This window comes from Carassius gibelio, chromosome B14, assembly GCF_023724105.1.
Source record: "Carassius gibelio isolate Cgi1373 ecotype wild population from Czech Republic chromosome B14, carGib1.2-hapl.c, whole genome shotgun sequence".
Lineage (NCBI taxonomy): Eukaryota > Metazoa > Chordata > Actinopteri > Cypriniformes > Cyprinidae > Carassius > Carassius gibelio.
Window position 1 is genome coordinate 19,488,709 of NC_068409.1, and position 17,066 is coordinate 19,505,774.

The 17,066-nt window shown below is 34.7% G+C and overlaps 1 long non-coding RNA gene across 1 annotated transcript in view; it reads right to left on the minus strand.

Annotated features, from left to right (window-relative positions):
- The window catches only part of LOC127971588 (uncharacterized), a 61,265-nt gene extending 44,476 nt beyond the window's left edge, over window positions 1-16,789 (minus strand). The window contains exons 1-2 of the long non-coding RNA XR_008156876.1: window positions 16,200-16,789; window positions 13,730-13,813 (exon numbers count right to left, since the gene is read on the minus strand). This is a non-coding gene — a long non-coding RNA (uncharacterized LOC127971588). The remainder of the gene's footprint in view (window positions 1-13,729; window positions 13,814-16,199) is intronic.
- Between the last annotated feature and the right edge of the window lie 277 nt (window positions 16,790-17,066).

The window sequence follows — 17,066 nt, forward strand, 5'->3', positions numbered from 1 at the left end:
TGATGCTTGTTAACCCGTCAGAAATGGTGCATATTTTTATCACTTTAATACCACCTTTTGTTGTAAAGTAATTCGGCTTTCATTAAGTTCCACGGCACAATCAATAACAGCTACACAGGTGTCAAAGTCAGTTAGCACACATCTGCTTTCTGCATGATGCGCAAAAACATTCACAGTACTATCTCTTTCACAACGGACTAGACAAAGAAAATGTTTGTTTCAAAATTGGATTACACTGGTGAAAGATTTATCTGATTATGCAAATACAAAAACACGACGTCTTGAACCCAAAAACCCTTAAATCGAGAGCTGGAATTAAAAAGCACATCTAAATATCCTGCTGGGCCCGGCTATCCAAGATCCACTTTACTCTCAGTGCACGCTGAAGGACATTTCAAACGTATAATAATACTGAAGACTGACTCACTGGCAAGCATCTTAAGATTGCAAACATTTTGAATGGATGAAAAATAGAACCAATATGTTATCAGAAGCACTGATTTATCTCAACAACTTATTCAAGAGTTGTACTACTATTATATTTAGGCATCTCCTCAGTTTATTTAGATGAAACGTGATTAAATAAGGTCATCTCTAAACTCGTACTAAGCGCTATCTATTGGCTTTGATGCAAGGGGCGGTTTACTCACAAACCACATAGCTTTTTTCATTAGCTTTATTTGTCAATGCTGTGTCAATTATTACAGCCCTCTTCTGCAGGTCTACAGTGCGTTAGTGGCTGGAGTCTTGCCAATTTAACCACACTGATTTTCAGCATGGATTTTAACAGGGGAACAAAAATGGAGAATAATGAATAGCATCTTTGCAGGTTAGTGACAAGCTGAATGGATGTGTTTGGTCCTGAACCGTGTTGCTTTTGTTAACAGTAAGCTGTTGTTCTGATAGAGATAAGATGCAATGTATGTGTCATTAACTAGAAACCTAAACTTTCTTCATCCATCATGTTTGGTGCATTATTATAACATATATTTCTAATTTAAAATGATAAGCTATGTTTGGAAAAAGTTAAAGAGCTGATATGCAAGCACATAAAATGAATGCGTCACATTGCTTGGCAACAGTAACTATCTGACAGTCAGGTTAATTAAGTGTTTTACTGAAGGAAAAATGTGTGATTGTGATTATTATTGTTAATAAATTTGATTTAGACTTTTTATCATTGTGTGTTTTAAAGGGATAGATCAACCAAATAAATAAAGAAATTAATAAGTTATTTCATTTATGTACCCTCTTGTTGTTCCAAACCTGTATAATTTTTTTCATTTTTGTGATACAAAAGATGATATTATAAAGCACACTGAAAAAAAGAACACTAAACCCTATTGATGTTTACATTACAAAAAATATATTTTTTACAACAACACAACTAAATTAATATTTTACTCAAAATTAAAATTCTGTCATCACTTACTCCGTTCTTTCAGTGCCATCATAAATATAATTTTCTTTGTTTCAGGAAACACAAAAGATTAGTTTAAAAAGAATTAAAAAGGAAAACAAAAATCAGTAAATTTGTCTTTCATGCTATAATCAAAGTCTTCTGAAACTATACAATAGATTTGATCTATTTGATATACATCGTTCACTGATTTAATGCAATTAATTTCACCAAATTATACTGTATACAAATATACATGTACATAAATATGAATCTGAGAGCTGCAGCAGAGGGAAAATGATTTGGGATAGGTTTGGAAAGAAATTAGGGTGAGTAAACACGGATAGAATTTTCATTTTTGGGTGAACTAATCCTATAATGCTTTTGCCATGTGTAGACTTCCTCTCTGAGGGCCTTATTTTGATACGAGCATGAGCTCAATCATTCTGGAGCATTAAAAGACATTACTAATAGAGAACAAGTAAAAACGACACTGATTTTAAAAAGCAATCTGTGCCAGAACCTGTAAGACATGATAAGTTTCATATGAAATGCATTTTTTCTTATTTTGTTGAAGTCTCTTGTCCCTCTCTGTAAATGGAGGTAACATTGTTCCTTGGAAATAAAAATTGCTCAAGCAGCCAATTTCCTTCAAAATGATGAGTCACTCAGCAATCAGAGTGAAGAGCTCCAACAAATGAGTACAAGTAATACTGTTAGTGATTGCGAGTTCTGTCACCTCACTCATTCAGTGGCCTCAAGGCAAGAAAGAGCAAGGATTTTTTTATGTAGCTATACATTGTTGAATTGATAAGGCATTGCAGTAGTTTGTTGGGTTCATGTCAATCATTCATAAGCATCAGGAAATTACATACTTTACCTGTTTGACATAAACTGAATATTTCTTCCTTTATGCTGTCATAAAGTTACACTTTTAATCTGTTCATTTCAATACCACGACTTTATTGGTTTTGGTTTGTTTGTTTTATTCAATTATGCTGCGTGTTAATGGAACAGTTCATCCAAAAATCAACATTTGAAAATCTACTCACCCTCAGGCCATCCAAGATATAGAAGAGTTTGTTTCTTCATCGCAACAGATCTGGAGAAATTTAGCAGTACTATACCTGTACGTCACTTGCTCAGCAATGTATCCTCTGCAGTGAATAGAATACATGAAGCACGTGATTCTTATGATGCACAACATCTAAATGTAGGGCAAGAAGTGAAAAGCAGAATGGATGAGATGGAGGAAAGTATTTATTGTACTGGTTTAGACACTATTATAAGAAAAAGGTTTTAACAAAATCACAACATATGTTGGACCTGATCATTATGCTATAAAGAGGAGCGAATTTTCTACATAACTGAAATTATAATCTGCCATCAAACTGATAAGCAACTTTTCCTCCAGTGCCTGGTTTCATGAAGAACCTTAAGTTATTTATGAGACTTAAAAGTGGGATTTCCTCTTACCTAATGCGGAAAACTTAAGGATGATCTCTTAATTGGTTCTTTTAGGTAAGGGAAACCGCTTCGTGTTTCACAAAAGCAACCCAATTTTTGACATTACAAAATTGTTGTCGCCATGGAGAGATTATTTGTTAACACATACATTGGCAAGTTTTCACAGAAATCTAAATAGTATGAATAAGGAAAAAGAAAACTGAACATGACAGAGAGGAACCAGACGAGATAGTGCACAATATTGAACATTCTATCATTAATGAACCCACTCAAGACTTTCATTCAACTTTCATTTGAACTTTGAAGATAATACATGTTTTTTATAGACTAATAATTTCTTCCATTCACTGAAATACATAAAATGTAATCTATATGACTCATAAATTATTCAGAAACATATTAATATGGCTTTTTTGGAAGCTCACACATACAGTACATGCAAGTTCACTGCTACCAATGACCATTTAAGATAAGTCTTGGATTGAACCTGCTCACTTCATGTAACAGTAAAGTGAAGTTTCCCAAACCATATGTAATATGCATTATGTAACCTGGCATAGACATTCTTCTCCAGAAAACAAATCTAAGCATATAAAAGTATGGAGGCATATTTTTTGTTAGTGGTTGCATGTGTACGTTTTTTGTTTTTTAACTCTTGACAAAGTGGCCACAAAAGCATTATCCGACTCCACTTCTCCCAACTGCAGACGTAGGTTTGCAAGCCACTTTTTCCTGCATTTTTCAGTCAATTTCTTTCATTTTCCCCCTTATCAACACCAACTTTTTGTACTCGATAAAAGCTCCTTGTGGTTTTTCGGTTTGATCAATATTAGACACCAGAAACGATGCATAGACATAGACATTTAATAGTGCTTCATGTGTGGAAATCACTTCCTGCCCTCTTGACGTCATGGGCAATCAAACTATTGATGCTGTCAGAGTCTCAACAGCTGATAAAAACATCACAACAAAACAAGATATCCAATCGACTAACTATTCCTTGAACCATTTAAGTAAAAAAAAAAAAAAAAAAAAAAAAAAAAACACGTTTTAGACTGTTAGATCTACCTGGGAAGTTGCAGTACTTTTTTATTTTGTCGTTTATGTGTTTTAAAATAACCTTGTAGCAAGCGGTGTTCTGTAAGGAATGGATTAAGCTTGTTCTTGAAGACTCAGACAAGCTCAAATAAGTGACAGCGTTGCACATATCGTATGTTTATCCCATCTGACATGTACAGTTCAGTACATAGAGTTCTCTCTAAATGAGCCGATCATCTGAATCAGGTGTGTTAAATAAGACATACACACGAAATGTGGAGTGCTGTGGGTCCCCATGCAGGGCCGGACTGAAAACCACTTCAACAGGGTATGGTCAGTGTAAAAGTTGCCATGGCAACTAACAACTCAAGACACCTTTCAGAACAGGAAGACAGGGCCAGGAACACGTCTGGTTTTGAAAATTGATTGCCGTGCTTGAATAATCTTACAGCCTTGCAAAGACTTTCTTTCTAATGTTCTCAGGCCTTGGCTTCTTTAAGAAATGACCTGTTTTTAACAGATGAATACATACAGCAATGTGAGGCTTCATTGTTTGAATAGTCAGTCTGATATAAATGTAATGTCAATGTCTAATAATTTGTGCATCAATGCCAATGAATCGTGGGCCATTGTAGACTGCAGAATTTGTTCGTGTAGCCATACAGAAAAAGAGAAAAGCAGCACAGGCAATGTCTTTTGAACTTCGACCTGTTCATTGGACCAATTCTGAATGCCACATCATATTTGCCCACATTTTGCCTTAAGGAATAAGAAGTGTGGAGATTTTCTTCTGTGAATATAAGAATTCACTGCTGCTGAACGATGCAATAAAGTTTCACAGGGTTGAACTGAATGTCTCATAATATCTGCGTTTAATTGCATAAGATCAAGATTTTCCACATTATAAAGCCAAACAGAGTTAGGCGATGTTTTAACTGTGAAAACGGTTCTTTCAAGACCATTAGATATGCAGGTTATATCACTCAATTCTGTCTCCACCTTAGCATGAAAGCATGCCCCTGTATCTGTATGTGCGATTGCGTGACTCTAGTAATGTACCCAAAGTGGTTCATACACGCGCACACACACACACACACGCGCACACACACAGTGCTCGTTTACTCTTTGTTTGTTCTTGCATGTTCATTACTTTGATTTTAAGAACAAGTATTGCTTTTGTAAAAATGACATTGAAATGACAGAACAACAGCAAGTTTTTCATGTTTAGAGCTCAAGGGATATTGAAACGGGAAAATAAAAATAGTTATATTATAAACTGCATAACCACATATTTAGATTTTATTTCTTCATAAATCTAAATGTATGAAGATCCAACTTGCTTTCAATATTTTCTTACATTTATTTAATTTATTTTGTAATGCCTCTAAACTACTGAAATTATTAGAAAGCCTGGAGTGACCTTATATTGGTTTATGAAAAATGTTTTTGTTTATTATTTATTGTCTCCCTTTAGTTATTTGCTTATGTTATCAGTCTTGGTGAGTTGTTTGTCTTAATGCCTTGACATCTCATTTATTTTCTGAAAGTTATGGAATTAAAAAAAAAAAAAGTTTATCATCTTGAAATGGAATATTAAGATGAATGTTAGCATTAACACATTGCCATTATTATATGACAGAGTATAGTCTTAAAGCCTTACTGGTTGCCTGATTTTCATTTAATCTATTACAGTGATGCTTCATTGCATACACTTTATGATCTCATTTTGTTTTATAGTACATGAATTGTTCCTCTCCGGTGATATTTTCATTTATTGTGACTATTAAGAAATAAAATGACCAAGGTTTAATACGCAACCCTGTGCTATATTTTTACACACAGCAAAATAGATTTAGCATGCCAGAAGTCTTTTAAACTATTAAAGCCGAACTTCAAGATTTTAGTTGTCATTAATGCAGTACTCAGAGCCATAAAAAAAATGCAGGCTAAAACAAGACTGTGTCTCACAAACCAAAAGCTATTGTGCTGCTCAGCAGAGTCCCGTTGCACACTGTGTGAGGAGTATAATCTAAGTGCAGTCCTGAGAAAAGAAAAATTGATCACTCTTTTGTGTCTCTTCTACATTCGCTTCCTAAACCGAGTGCTACACTCTTCTCCTAAATTTATCTGTCACCTCCTCGAGTGCACCTAAAATAACTCCAGCACATTCTTAACCATGAAGGACAGAAAGTGCATAATTCTGTCTGCCGTGGACAACAAAGAGAAGCAATAAAGCTTTAATGTTAATGTTTTCTACTACTGTGTTTTATACGGGAAAGGAGAATCACAGGAAAGGCTAAATCACAAAGCAGATTCTGCCTATTATCTCAGCTGTGTTATATAAAACACCTCCAAAATTATATATATGAAAACTTATTTGTATACCACCACCCATATATATATATATATTTTTTTTTTTTTCTAGGGGTATTAGTATGAAAATACAGTTAATTCTGCTTTGCCTACTGCTTGTTTTCCGGACCACGTTTGATTACTCTTCTGCTGATGCTACTGCGGCAATACTTAACATACTACTGTACATTTCATATTTAGATTTATTTATTTTGCAGATACTTTATTCCAAAGAGACTCACAAATGAGGAATTCAAAAAGCGATACATCATAAAGGGGCAAATAATCATGAGAGGTAATACAAAGTTTCAGATTAAGGAAACTAGGAAAACAGAGATACATTCTTTCCATCCATTTCCATCCAAGGCATGCAATACTGGATCAATCGGGCTGATATAGGCCCATATCCCTAAAACATACAGCACTATGAAACTGCTAAAATAAAAGTTAGAAGTTAGACTACAACTTAAGAACTTAGCTTTTGGGTATGCTTCTGATAAAGTGCATTAAAAGCAGCTCTTGGCTGGCCTAATGATCCCCTGATGGAGCAACTGACCGTCTGATGCTTCACTTTGAAACGTTCATCCTTGGCATTTGTCACAGGCAGAGGTTCCACTTTTGAAATATTGTGCTGGCAGTAGGAGACACCAAATTATTATATTGCCTACCATTCTCGAAGCTGACTAGCACAGAATTCAATTTGGTTGTTTAATCGTAAACATGCTGGCAAATTATAGACTGTTTCTAGAAATATGCAACTTTGATCTGTCAGATAGATCTGTCTGTACGACAGCCGTGGTCGACCTCTTAGGGTTTCTAGATGTACTGTAAATGATGACAAATAATGATTAGACACTGACTGGCTTCACAGCCCCAGACAATGCAGTTATTTACTTGGAATACAAAGCTAGAGCTTATTTAAAGCAATAGAAATCTTTGAAAAAGTGTTTTTGCCATGGACCATGTTTATATCACCACTTACAAACAGATTCGGTAATATTTTAACAAACAGCTAAATCGGAGCTGAATTTTGAAAAACTATCCATTGCAATAACGGTGTGGCTGTTTTCCCCATTTAAATGAGCACAACTGGTTATTTAGTATCGGTCGTAAATGTAAATAGTGGACATTCTTTGAATCATCTCCCTAATCAATCGAATTAATTGGGTGATTTTCAACCTGTTAATATATTGTTCAAGGCATACTCATTTTTAGTACATCTTTTATAGCCTCGGGCAAAACTCAGTTACTTTGATCCCCGGCAAGCCTTTGCATAAAGGATCATAAGGAATTGTGCCATTAGGGTGATGGGAACTGCTGCTTTTATCAAATACATCAAAGTTCAGTTGGTGCCTATTAAACATACATGTTTGTTTCTCTGGACACACAAAATAGGGCTATATCTGAAAGGACAGTTTTCTTATAATGAACTATATTTGGCCATATACATGGATGTCTCAGTTAATCCTCATAAATCATCTCTACTGTCAGTGTACTAGTGTCAGGCAAGGTTAGACAGAAGCAAGAGATTATTATCTGTTGTTATAATTTGGGCCAGACAGTTACTTTTAAAAGTAAGAAATGGGAATAACTTCAACCTGATACTACATTGTAAATTTAAAAGTAATGCATTACTTTACTAGATACTTAAAAAAGTAGTCTGATTCTGTAACTTATGTTACTTGTAATGCATTACCTCCAACACTGGTTTGGGGTTAAACTCCTTTCACACTAAGGTTATAGTTTAGTATCTATCATTTTATGCCATATGAACATCAAATACTGTATATTTACTGAAAACTCAAATGTAACAAGATTAAAAATAATAATTGTTAAATATGATCAAATAACAATAATTGTATTGGATAATTTAAATAAAAAAAAAAATATATATATGTTTATATAATCATTTAATTTGATACTCAATAATAATAATAATTAGTATTATTATTATTATTATTTTTTCAATATAAACTTTTTTAAACCTCAATTTCTAAATAAGCATTTAATGCAGGACACTAAAAAAATAAAATTTTTATTTCAAGGTAGACTTGAATGTAAAAAAAAGAAAAAAGAAAAAAAGAATAATCAGAATAAAAGTAATGATTAGAACTCTCATTAAAAACTGGATTCACATCATTTAATTTGTTATATAAAGGTTATGGTATTTCAAGAGACTTTTAATAAATGAATGTAAGTTTCAAAATTAAAGGCCATTTTTTTTTATAAATGCACTTGAAAACTATTGCATGAGACTATGCTCTTTTGTGCTTAAAACTGTCTATTTCTGAGAAGTCTTTGCTAATGTACAGTACTTGAAGAAACTTGCATTTCAGTTTAGTGTTCTTATGTTTATTGATTTAATATACTGCATAAAATGCGAAGACATGGTAAAAACACATGCACAAAAAACGAATGCACATGAAGCAAAAAAAAAAAAAAAAAAAAAAAAAGAAATAAGCAATTGCTTTTCCCACACAGAAACCATTTATGTATGGATGGTTTTTGATATTCACAGCGGCACTCAAAAAACACTAGAACTGTTGACCCAACACCAACAGAGATGCCCTGTGAAACGACACGTGGCCCCAGCAACTCACTGGAGTTTGTGCGTCTGCGCTCTAATTATCCTGGCAGCTGTGCACAAAACAGATCTCCATGAATTAATCCTCTATCACCTGGCCTGCCTATATTCCCCTCATATGTGATATCACTTAAGGGTCTTTGATCATCCACACATTTCTCTGTGTACACTGCAGATCCAAACAAGAGAAAGCCCCCCAGATGAAATGCTGCTTTGTGTTTGTTTTCGCCTGGTCCTGGAGGATCACATCGCTTCTGAAGACTCTGTCGCTTTCGGCAACAACATCTGCCTTGTGAGCGCGGGCAAGTCCCTTCAGAGCAGAAATGCCATTTAACAAGACGTGAGGGATTTGAGTCAATGAGTGCTCAATGTGGTGAACTTCATCACAGCAATGAATCTCTCCAAAGAGCTTATGTGATGGCCCTTTTCTCTGCTTGCTAGTGTGCTTTCCTAATGGTGGGGTGACTAACAACAGAAACACTCTGCTTTTATGTCAGACTGCTCAAACTGGTCTGGCTGTTTTAGCTCAAACTACAGCATGCACACACAAAAAACAACTGTGCAAAACTCACTTGGTCATTATAGGTTTTGTTTGTACTAACAACTTTCAGCAACACAAGCCACAGCTCTATTGCAATCTCATTTTTCAGGTTAGAGTGTTTTTTTATTATTATTATAAAAAAAATAGTTGATGGCTTTTTTTAAGCAAAGTTTTAAGGTTTGCATGATTTTGTGAGTGTTTTGTCATTAATCATGCATATTCAGCAAGTACTTATTTGTCCATACGTTAATAGAAAACACTAAATATCATTATTAATTATTGATAAATAATAATAGGACAAACACACAGAATCTACTTCAATTTAATTTTTTAATTATAATTAACTGTTAAGTAATTTTGCATGAAAAAAAGACTTTTTTTAAAGTTCTTTTTTGTACAATTTTGTATTTTATTTAATTACAGAAATTTATATTTTTACAAAGTTGCATTAAATGACCCAGAAATGACAGTAAATATACTATAATATTACAAAACATTCTACTTCAAATATATGCTGTTCTTCTAATCTTTCTGTTCTTCAAAGAATCCTAAAAAGAAATGATAACAGTTTACACAAAAATATGAAGCAGAACAATTGATTCCAACATTGATCATAAGGAGAATTAATGTTTTTGGAATATCACAGCACTGGTGAGCAGAAGAGACTTTAAAAAACAAAAGTGTAGCGTAACTACTTTACTTATATATATATATATATATATATATATCTAAAACACAACTGCCTTAAAATACAGCATGTTGTAGTTTGTTAATCAACAGTAAACAGAATGTTTGTATATTGTGTTTCTTTCAAAAAACACTAGGTTTTACTTGGATTGCTTAGTCGTACAGGAAGGAACACCTGCTTTACCAGCGATAGCAGGCCTTAGAATCAGTCTTGCTGTCTTCTGTCCAGTGCCCAGGAGAGCTGGGGATGAAGTGTACACTAGCACGTGTAATTACAAGCTCTGCAAACCATGTGAGTACACTACTAAACACGACTCATGAAAGCCTGTCCTCCTGCATGACATCAAAACCATACACGTCACAAGAGGGACTAGGAGACCTTCCTCAACTTAATGAGCCCCTTGACAGTCCTAACCTCATTTTTGTTAAATTGCCTAATTAAAAAGACATTTACGACACAAATAAAACCAGTGTGCATTAAACGAATACCGCTTCAGCAGATATACCTTTTTTTAAACAGAATAAATCCACTCTTTAGACTTCATTTCACAATAAATAGCAACCGGAGAGGACACTAACCATTGCAGTGGTCTAACAAATAATATAAGACAACAAGTGTGTAAAGGATCACACTGAATTCATGTTAAAGAGTCCTTTAAAAAATGTGTTCGGGTTGATCTATGGTGTGCTTGGGTACTGTTTTAGTTCATTATTTAAATATATATTTTACCTGTTCAAGTTTGATATAAAAGTCTGGCAAATATATCCGATGGCTTTTAAAGCTTGACTTAGTAAATCTTGTTCCAGCGTTTAGGGACTTGTTTTGTTACGGTTTCAATCAACATGTGTAGTCTCGATCATGTTAATTAAACTAGAAATGGCAGGAATATTGTGAACTTTTTTTCTCACTTCTCTTCTCCATTGTATGATCTGTTAGCAAGAGACAATTTGCATTATGTGGCATTAGTGAAGGGATTAGGGAACATGATTTATGCCGGCAAGACATTCTTCATTTTCGCAAATGAGTTTCCATTCCCAGTTGAACAATGGAGCACTGTCTGACCCTCCCTTAATCTCAGTGAACAAAAAGGGCTGGCTAAACCATAACTTTGGGACCTTGTTATTCAGACCGTGATTAAACCAGTGCTCCTAAATTAACATTAAGTTGGATCTCTATTAATTTTTTGTATTATCAGTGTTAATCACAAGTTAGCAGCCAATCAACGAGCAATGACTGAAAAAAAAAAAAAAAAAGAGAGAGACTGCTTTCTGGTGCATAGGTATCTGCTGTTTCAAATGGACATGCCTGATTGCTAATTTACTTAAAAAAAATAATTATAATAATATACAAAAGCAGTAAATTACTGCAGGTACCCAGGCAATTATCCTTTCAGAATATACTGTGTCCTCAAACAATACAGAATTACTTAGGCCTTGCCACCAACTATCTGCATAAAATAAAAATATATAAAAGGTAATTCATGCAATTATTTTGACCTTCATACCTTTTCTATTTAGATTGCGAATAGTCTCACACAGTCAGATCTTTCACTAAATCACAAAAAGAAAGGTATTTTGCATATTGCAGCTTATTCTGGCCACAAACTGTTTCCATGTGGGTGCCTTTATCTAAAATAAATGTACAAAAATAATTTACTGGCATTAAAATAATAATAAAATGTGAGTAATGATACAGCGGTTTATCAAACAGTTGTATAGAAAACATAAGAAAAACAACGTTTATTAGACTCTATAATCAAATTTTCTGCCCATTCAGTACAGACTATTTCCCAGACTTAAGACATAATTTAGAAATCTTTCTCTGCGACTATCCTGTTAAATAGACATTAAGTGCTACAAACTCAATTCTGAATATTTTATACCAGATTTTATGCCATTACTTTAACAAATGCAGGGATTTGTTACTTTTAAACTGTTAAATAAATACATAAAAATGTGGTGCAATGATAAAATGAGTAATTAACTGATCTCTGTATAAGGATATTACAGTAACACTTTAAAGGACCTATTCTCACTATTAACGAACATGCGTATTGCTTACATATTGGCTGTTTAATAATATTTGTAATGCACAAATGGATGCCTTATTCTGCATGAGTTAGGAGTTATATTCTGTATTAATTAAGAATAAATTAAAATCATAGTTAATAGTGAGAATTGTACCTTTAAAATAAAGTGTGACCAATTATATATGCATATATACATTTTTCTCCCTATGTTTTAAATTGGCAACTTGTATATCGTCTGAATGTCCCATGCGTAAATAAGGCTCAGTCATTCATGAGCTCAAAACTCATAATTATGATATCTCCAACTCTACTTTAATGGCACATGAGGCCCAAATGCTGCAAAAATTCAGCCAGTCAGATTAGAGCTATCCCTACTGCCTTCGGACAGATTCGATCCCATATTTCCCACATCAGCACCAGGGCTCAATGTCGTACATATGCCAACCCCCAGGCCAGAGCTCTGACAACACCCACTGACTTAAAAAAGGTAATGTCTTTTGGTGAGTAAATTGCTTCGAGCTGAGAGCAAATGAAGATGTTTGAAGACGTTCCCGTGTTGTTACTGCCGGTTTGTTAGGTGTAATCAATGAGAGAGGATAGGTGTGAGGAGAAGGCAGAGTGACTGGCAAGGCCCTGACTGCACTGGCCAGGTGCAGAGTGAGTAGGGACCTCCCTGTTAACACATGGCACACCACTCAGCCAGGGAGATTAATGGGTCTGACTGCATGGCAGCGGAGCGGCCAGGGATCAGGGAGTGTAATTGCGCTGGGGCAAGTATGGACATGGACAGCTGCGCATAGCAGGAGCCAATCACACCTCGTCATCCCTGCCATACCTCCAGTTGTTCACCCCAGGTAAGAGTATCCCATTCCGAGCCGTGATAGGATACCAAGGATTCTAGGTGAGCGAAAAGGTGTTTTAACTTCTATCACAAAAGCAATTCCATGTAATAAAAGTTCTATTTTGGTTAAATGATTGCAGAAGCACTTTTGCGGGTGCAGGTCGCGTGTTAAGACTTTGAGAGAATCTGTTTCTACCAGGTATCAGAAACTTCAGCAAAAGCTATGCTATGTTTTTATATTAGACAACTGCACATCAGTGTAGAATATGGGGGGACACTGTCTACAGAAGTTTGTTAATATTTATGCACAATAGTGCGCTTGTGTACATGAAAACTACAGACTATATTTATTGTACAAAGACTTGGCATACAAAATAAATCTCATTATAGATATGAGAGATATTCACAATGAATATCTCGTATCTATAATCATAAAATAGCATTTCTGCTTTTCCAAAGCAAATTTAACACCCTGCTCATAACAATCTGCCTCTTGCTCTGCATAAACTGTTTTGACACCCACATGCTCGTATAATTTCACCGAAGCCCTTGTTCCAGCGACAGATGTTTAAGACAATGTAAATTCAATGGTGACATTGAGATGGTACTTTGCTATTCAAATGAGCTCCATCTCCTTCAGCGATAAACGGTCCCTGTATTGGTTGGAAATATCAGTGTCTCTATAAACAGCTGTGACCCCACGCAGGAAGTCAGGCATCCCACTTCCTGTGGCAAGCTGTGCCGCTGGCTCTCCTGGCCAGAGATGGCTTTCTAATTGGTGTCCTCTCACCTCTTTATACTGAGATGCTCCTGTTTGACAGTTCTTGGCAGCAGGATGAATGTCCTTGAAGAACAAAAAAGTCGAATCCCAAACCTGTAAAAGTAAAGCACTTTACCTTCAAGGTTTTTCAAAAGAGAAAAGGCATGAGAAACAATACCCGGCGCCTTCTTCAAAGAGGTGAAAGTTTGCTACAGAATCTTAAATGTGCAAGGAAAGTTAAAAATGTACTGTCCCGTTTCAGTCTAGAAGTCTGTGCTTAATAATTTACTGATAAAAGGCCTTACACTGAATTCAGCTCCTTTCTGATAACTTTTAAGAAAGGGAAATACTGGAACTTTAGTACTAAGCTGAGTAATGCGGTATATTCCTTATATTTTTACTAAAATAATGTTCATCAATAATGCATGCTTTCCTAACAAGCAGTCTGTCTGAGCAGTGGTTTTTTTTGAAGCAGGGAGGCAAAGTTCTCACATTCAATATAAATTAATATTTTCACTTAGTGTGTACACAATTTCTAAGTATAGAATGTTAAAGTCCTATTTTGTGCTGGCTTTGCTTTAAAATTAAATTATTATAATCTTAATTCAGGTGAAGAAGTCTGACAGCAATCAGTTATGAGTGCTAATGTAACACCATGTCTACGGCGAACGTGACAGCTGTCGTGCTGCAACAGCTAAAGAGGACGTGATAAAGTGACCTTTGAAAATATTTAGAAATTTTTGTCTATATGTCATAAATAGAGAGCAGCACCAGTTTTCTGTTAGATATTCGTCAGACGTTTTCCTCTTTTGTTTTATACGCCATCTCTATATTTCTGTTGTCACCCGGCTCGGCTAATGTCCGTCCTGTTCTATCTCCTCCACATAATGAATAGACACGCCCCTTACTGCTGATTGGCTAGAAGTTTGTTTTGGTAATATTATTATGTATCAAAAATAATATTAGCTGTAAACACAAAGCATGACAGCTCTGAAGATAATTAAAGATATAGTTCTAAATATTGTTCTCAATATTAAAGAATAGCAGTTCATGCCACAGCTGTAACGTTAAAGGCACAGGGAAACAATATTGTTAGAATCACTGTCAAATTTTTTTCAAGCTGATGAATGATACAAATATTGACAATCAATCAAATTCCATCCTGCTGTAACGAGCTCAAGAATTTAAAGTGGCAGATGAGTGTGCGCTTAGAATAAACAGACGATATCATTCACTGGTGTTGCCGGCCGGTAATATTGTTATTTTATTATATTATTGTTATGTTTATAGTACTGTGCTTGGCGAACTTACTGTATATAGCCTATACAGTACATCCACAACAATTCTGAAACCAGACAACAATATTATTTGTATGACCATCACATTTAAAAAAAAAAAAAAAAGGTCTAAATCCTTAGTCTAGGGCAGTAAAAAAAATTATATTAATAATAATTCTCTCTTGCACTGCAACTTTCCCTTTCCTTCATTTTCCCCAATATCTTTTTTTACTTCTCACTTCACCAGCAGGTCTACTGTTATTAACAGAACTGTGACCACTTTGTTGAAAACAACCATCTCATTTCAGTTTGTTAGCACAGAATGTTATTTAGCTTAAAATGACTTAAGTACAGTGTCAGTATGAACAGTATGATTTGTAATGTTGTTGTTTTTTTTTTTAAGTACTATGTGCTCTCCAAGCCTGCATTTATTTAATCCAAACTAGTACAGCAAGAGCGGTGATGCTGTGAAATATTTTTACTATTTAAAATATCGGTTTTCGATTGGAATATATTTAAAAATTTAATTCATTCATGTTATCAAAAAGCTGAATCTTCAGCATTATTACTCCAGTCTTCAGTGTCACATGATCCTTCAGAAATAATTCTATGCTAATTTGCTTTTCAAGAAACAGGTTTTTATTATTATTATCATCATCATCAATATTTAAAACAGTTGAGTACATCAGAATTCTCTGATGAATGAATAGAAAGATTCAAAGATCAGCCTAGAACTACGTTCACCATGCGCTTTTCTGAAAATAACTGCACACCTTAGAACTTTCATCAGCCAATCAGATTCAAGCATTCAATGCCCCGTAGTAGTATAAATGTTTAATATATTTATTGAAGATTAGCAAGCGGGAATCTTTTTCCTGCAAAGTACTACCTGCAGTAATAGGACCAAATAGAAAAACTGCATACATATTCAATTACTGGAAAATAGTGCATGGGTGAAAAAAAATAAAAAATAAAATAGAAGTATTTTTGTAATAGACAAGTGAACCTTGAGCTCTAAATCATGACCTCTTGGCTGGACTATGGTAATGCACTGCTAGGCAGTTGTCCTGCATCCTCAATGAACAAGCCAGGTACAGTAATCCAAAATGCACGGCTAGAGTCATTACCAGGTCAAGAAAATATTATCATATTAACCCAATTATAGAGTCTCTGCACTGGCTACCTATTAAGTTCCAAATCGGTTACAAAATAGTATTACTTACCAATAAGGCCCTTTAATGGGTTAGCTCCATGCGTACTTAACTAGTCTTCTACCATGCTGCAATCAATCATGCTCCCTAAGGTCACTGTAACAGAGACAGTGGTGTGCCAACTGCCACCCCGGCTCTGGACATACCGGCCCATGGAGGCATGAAAAAAAATGAAGTGACGTGCTGATGAAGTCAAAAAGTTGTTGTTTTTTCCAAAATATGAAAAACAAAGATTTTACAAAATGACATTTACAGTGTTACTCCAAAAGTATCAAAAGATAAAAAAAAAAAAAAAAAAAACACTGTACAAAGCTTAAATGTACAAACAAAAATTTGGCCTATATCAAGAACTTGACCCAAAACTCAAGCAAGCAACTTCACCAACTCACTCTATGAGTTCCCTTTACAAGACTGAGAGAAACTCTTAAAAAGTATAATCACCTCCCACTTGGACTAAACCATTAAGTTATTGATGGTAACAAATCAGTTCTAGAAAGACGAAACAAATAAATAGCAATTTAACCGTAACAAAGGCATAACTATTATAACCAAAAAATATACAAAAATATACAACCATTTCAAACAACACAAACTAAATTCATTATTACTGTTTACCAAAGAATCAAACAAACACCAATCTCCCCCTCCGGCATGAGACCAATTAAGTGTGCCTTCTACTGGCGGGAAACGGGTATTTAAAAATGGTGGCAATGTGGTGCCTGGGTTTCTTTTGTTTGTTATGAGGAAATGTTCCAGTACGTAAGTGGATGATTGAAAACAATAAACATTTAACATGTTTATTTATATACAAACATTTGTTTGTATTCTCAACAATACACAAATTAACATAATAAAATTAATGTCTCACAAAGTGTTAAA